Genomic DNA, 6,028 nt, shown 5'->3' with positions numbered 1-6,028 from the left:
CTTGAATATAAGGTAAAATAAAATCAATAATAACAAATAACAAATAAAGAATGGTATGGTAAAACTGAATGGAAATATAACATTTAAAAGGATGTGATAAAAAGAAATGAACAAATTAAAGTAAATTTTTTAAATTGAATCAGCCTTTGATTCATCTAATAATCATCACTTGATCATGATATAGTTTGTACTTATGACTGGATTTTCTTTTTTAATTTTAGGATTTTTGTACTTTAATTCATATTGACCTACCACTTTAATTTCATGTAATGTTTTTTTCATGTTTTGGTGTGAAAGTTCTACTGCCTTCAAAGAAAATATTGAAAAAGTTTTACCTTTCTCTGTAAAAGTTTATAAAATATTGGTATTCTTTCTTAAATATTGGATGAAGCCATCTATTCCCAGAGTCTTCTTTCTACAAAGGTTTTAAATATCACTAGGTGGGATCAGCCGATAACATAATGGTTATGTCACTGTACTCCCACATAGTTGACTGTGGTTCAAGTCCTGGACCCAATGACTTGAAACTCACAGCAGGTGTATGTGGGTGTGTGCACAAAATCCCAAGAGAATGGTGGAGAAGGGATTACAGCATGGCCCTCCTCCCTGAGGGGTGATTTCTCACTTTCTGTCTCTCTGCCTCTATCTTTCTAGTGAACAAACATGCCCTATAGCAAAAATCTCTTTCTAAAACAAATTACTCAGGTATGGTCTACAGTTTTGATAATGCATAATCTACCTGTGGCACAACCTTGTACCTAGCGCCTTTGCTGATAGTATGTTCATGGTCCTACCAGCAGTTCCTATATTCTAATAATATTTTTGATTCAGCACAAAATGCAAAATAAAACAAACAAAAATAGCAAACCTTACTTGACTGGCACCATAGCACAGTGATTAATCAAGCTGTATTCCACAGGACCAATCATAATTTGAATCATGACCCTAATATATTGAAAAACATGCTGGGCCTGTGTTCATGCATACAGAAATCCTGATGGAAAGGAGGAATGGAGGAAAAACAATTGTGGGATGATTATGCCCCACTGGTGAGTGCTTTTACCCTTTCTCTGATGAGCACATACACCCTCTGGAAATTTAAAAATATAAATATAAAAAAGTGGGGTTTTTCCCATCAGATTTGCTTTTTAGGTTTCTACCCTATGCAGTGACAGATGTCTGAAAATTTGAGAAACCGGCTATGTATTTGATACCTTAATGTTCTAAATTATTTTCCATTCAAGTCTTGATTGCCAACAATCCTGAAGAAGACCATCTTCATGACCGCCATTGTAGCTGGAGAGTCCAATATAAATACAGCAAGGAAATGTGGTTGGGCTTCTAAAGAGTTGTCTGCTTACCTTAACATGTTTACATTTGAAACTGTACTGCGCAGGCAGCTGGTGAGATTCCCAAGAGGTTGTAATGAACTCGCATTGAGGCCAGAGCTTGTTTACCCTTTTCCCAAACAAAGCCAGTTCCTGCACACGTGATGTTAATGACATGCTAGCTGTAGCTCACAGGTTGGCAGTAAGACCCCCGCTGCAAACTGCGATTGGGTGTGTATTCGGTAGCTTCTCCCATGAGTGTTGGCCCTGCCAAGATGTGAAGCTTCCCAGAATGCAGTCATTCACTGTCGGTCTCTTACTGAAATGCATATTTTATTTAATGTAAGTCTATTTTGGAACAGATTTGTAATTTGTACAATTTAATGCTTTAATTATTTTTTTCTATTCTCATTTAGTTTGTATTTTCATTGTATAGAGCAGACAGAAAGATGTTGAGTCAAGCGACTGCTAAAGAGAAATACAAAAAAAATTCTGTTGGTATCTGGTCTTCACATCTCACTACTCTACCCCCAGTTATGGCCCTGCGCCTCAGCCAAACTCAATATTCATGTTTATCCTTGTAGCCCAAATTGGCAAGTGCTGACAGAGAAAACAATTACACTTCGTCCATGTACTCTGTGATTCATCCCTCTCCAGATTTTCACCACTCTAGTCTTCTTTAATTCTAAAGCCAACAGTAGCATTTATGTATATAACATCTGCAATTTTATTTTCTAGTTGTTCTCAGTGGATGCATTGTCTGCTGAAAATTACTATGTGCCACATAGTAGCAGAATGTGTTTGTCCTTTTGTAAATCTCCATATTTAACAATTCCTTATGTGTATATATATATTTTTTTTCAATTGTTTCATCACACATAAAACATGTCTTTAACTATGGAGAGAAATAGGTCTGGGCACAGTAAGTCACTCCCAGCAAAATGTTGTGGCAGAAATCACCAGCACTCCAGACTCACTTTCTTGTATTCCCCATAAATTGGCATAAACAACCCACCTTGCCTTTTTGCTCCACCATTCCAGGACAGGTCACTCAAAATTAGCATATCCAAGAACTATTTTCAAAAATCCTGCTGGAAGTTTCCTGTCCTATGTATGCTCCCAAGATGGGGATCTCTCTCTCTCTCTCTCTCTCTCTACCTGAACAAAGAAGAACCCTTTTTTCTGGTGGCTCTGCTTCTTAAAAAGTCTTCCTTCATTTTTCAAATGCCTCAGTGATAAACTTTTGAATTTTTTAAAAAAAAAGAAGACTCAAAAGGAAGAAATCTTCCCCAGATCATTTAATGAAGCCTCCATCATCCTGATAACCAAAACAGACAAGGACACAACAAAGAAAACTACAGTCCAATATCTCTTATTAATATAGATGCAAATTTTTTCATTAAGATACTAGAAAATCATATTCAATGATACATTAAAAAGATTATACACCATAACAAGGTGACCTTTATTTCAGAGATGCAAGAGTGGTTCAACATATGCAAAACTACAGATGTAATATATCATAATAGTAGAAGAAAAGATAAAAAGTGGGACCAGCAGTTAGGGTAATGGCCATGTTGCTGGACTCCCATGTAGTCGATTGTGGTTCAAGTCCCAGACCTGGTGGCTTAAACTCATGCCAGACGCATGTGCATGCGTGCCCAGGATCCTGAGAGGAGAATAGAGGAGAAGGGATTGCAGCATGGCCATCCCCCCTGGGGAGTGATTTCTTGCTTTCTGTCTCTCTATCTCTGCATGTCTCTCTAGTGAGTGCACACACCCTATAGCAAAAACCTCTCTCTCAAAAAAAAAAGATCATATCAATTAATGCAGAAACAGCATTTGAAAAAATACAGCACTTAATGATTAAGACTGTGAGAAAAACAGAATAGAAGGGGTATTTTTCAATATAATTAATCCCATATATAAAAACCTGTAGCTGAGAAGAAGACTGAGCTGAGTTCTCCATGGGAGCTAAGAACTAGTGCTTTTAGGGAATAAGAGAAATGTGTATTTTCTGCTGAGAATTCACCCTGGAGAGGCAAAAAGGGCAGACCTTCAGAAGACTGAGTCCTGCATGGGAGCTGAGAACTAGTGCTTTCAGGGATTAAGAGAAATGAGGATTTTCTGCTGAGAATTCACCCTGGAGAGGCAAAAAGGGCAGACCTTCAGAAGACTGAGTCCTGCATGGGAGCTGAGAACTAGTGCTTTCAGGGATTAAGAGAAATGAGGATTTTCTGCTGAGAATTCACCCTGGAGAGGCAAAAAGGGCAGACCTTCAGAAGACTGAGTCCTGCATGGGAGCTGAGAACTAGTGCTTTCAGGGATTAAGAGAAATGAGGATTTTCTGCTGAGAATTCACCCTGGAGAGGCAAAAAGGGCAGGCCTTCAGAAGAAGACTGAGTCCTTTTGTGAGAGCTAAGAACTAGTGTTTTCAGTAAATAAGAGAAATGAAGATTTTCTGTTGAGAGTTAATCCTTGTAGAGCCCCCTGAATCTCTCTCTCTCTTTCTCTCTCTCTCCATCTCTCTCTGTCTTTACATTTCTTTCATTTTTCTCTTTTTATTTTTTAAAGATAAAGTATTTTATTGGCTCCCAGAAACTCCTCTATCTTCCTAATAATCCCCCTTACTCCCTCCCACTTAGGAGAAGCAAAAAGGGCAGGCTTTCAAAAGAAGACTGAATCCTGCAAGGGAGCTGAGAACTAGTGCTTTCAATTTTTCATTTTTTGTTTTCTTTAAAAAATAACTATTTTTTCCTTTTTTCTCACTTTATCTGTTTTCTTATACTTTTTCTTTTACCTCATAACTTTGCTTCTCAGCCTCCATGCACTGAGTGACTAGACAGGTCTAAGTGAACCATACCCAAATGTCTGAATACTATTAGTGTCAACATATTCCTCAATTCCAACTGAATCTGTCATACAAAGGTAGAAAAAAGGAACAGTATATAGTTTGCAGATCTCCTCCTGCATGATTCTGAACACTCAGATTGAACTTCTAGAAATTAGGAAGAAACAAATAACCCATTAGATGACTAGAAATCACTGCAGAGGCACAAGAACTAGGAGAAACCAAGAAAATATCTCTCCCTCAATGGAAAAGAATAACTCCTCTTCATCCACAGACAGTACAATGGAACTCATGAAAATGTCTGACGAAAAATTTAGAACATTCATAATGACAAAGCTAACAGAGATAAAAGAGAAGAGAGACATTGAACTCCAGCAGAGGCAGGAGAAAAGAGACAATGAGTTACAGGAAGTGAGGAAGTTTTAGCAAGATCTGAAAGAAGAACTGCACACCATAAAAAAAGAATCAAACAGTACTGTTAGAGATGAATGCTATAATACAGAAAGTCAAAACCTTCCTTGAAAGTTTTAAAAATGTACTAGATTATACAGAACATTGAATCTTAAATGTAGAAGATAGAATCATTGGGCTAGAAAGATCTACCACAAAGACTAAGAAAATAGCCCAAAAATATGAGAATAATATACAAGAAATACTAGGCACTATTAAACATTCAAACATTTTGATAATTGGTATCCCAGAAGGTGAAGAGACTAATAGGGCATTGATAATCTATTCTATGTAATGCTAGAAGAAAACTCTCCAAACTTAAAGAGGCTTTCAATGACCCAGACCCAAGAAATACAAAGGACCCTAAATAGAATCAACTGAAGAAAATCTCCAAGACACATTATAGCCAGATTGACCAAAACCACAAAGACAGAATACTAAGACTGGCAAGAGAGAGACATCAAGTTACTTACAAAGGATATCCCATCATGCTAACAGTGGAGTTTTCATTGGAAACAATGTGAGCAAAGAAAGAATGGGAAAATATACTCAATGAGTTGTGTGAAAATAATTTCAACCAATAATACTATATTCAGCAAGATTATCTATCATATAAGAAGAGAAGACAAGAACATTCTCAGGAAAACAAAACCTAAAAGAATTTACCCACACCAGACCAGTTATCCTAGAAGTTCTGAAGGAAGTGCTATATCAGGAAAAATAAAGTCAGACACAGAAATAAGAGTTCAAAAACAACTAAGAAAATGGCCAACTTAATGGTAGGGACAAGTCTGGAGTTGAATCTTGTCTTCCAGAATTTAAATGGAAAGATCAGACCACAATAGAAGATAGTTTAGGTACATGAGACTGAACTGGTGAAATAGAATCTTATGACATTTAACTAAAACATTACTGATTTTCTTCTATGCTTTGTGTTCCAGATTTAAGGATTTTTGTCTTGTCTTGAGCTGTCAGTAGGTTCATGTATCTACTATTTGAACAGAGTCCTAACTTGTTTCTGAATTTAAGCTTTAAGCAAAGCTCTCAACATTTTTTAATTTAAATTTATTAAAGGTAAAACTGCTTTTCTTGACATTGAAAAATATATTCAAAAATACTTATTTAGTGACCACAGTAAGCTATATAGCCTCAGCTAGGTGTTACTTGGCAATATATTCATTCTACTCAGAGAATTTTATGCCTAAAGTCAACATGTGTTCACAGATATGTATATATCAGCTAAACTGGCTATTCAAAGTAGTTATATTAACTAAGATATTTTGTGAATCAATAAAATGTGGGAAAAAGTAAAAAAGGAATGGAAACCAACCCCAGATATCAAAGACTGTGGGAGGAGGATGGGAAATAGCAGAGGGTAGGAAATAGTGGAATGTATATA

This window comes from Tupaia chinensis, unplaced genomic scaffold (genome assembly GCF_000334495.1).
Source record: "Tupaia chinensis unplaced genomic scaffold, TupChi_1.0 Scaffold143942_1, whole genome shotgun sequence".
Taxonomy (NCBI): domain Eukaryota; kingdom Metazoa; phylum Chordata; class Mammalia; order Scandentia; family Tupaiidae; genus Tupaia; species Tupaia belangeri.
The sequence above is the reverse complement of the archived record's forward strand: the minus strand, read 5'-3'. Positions refer to the sequence as shown.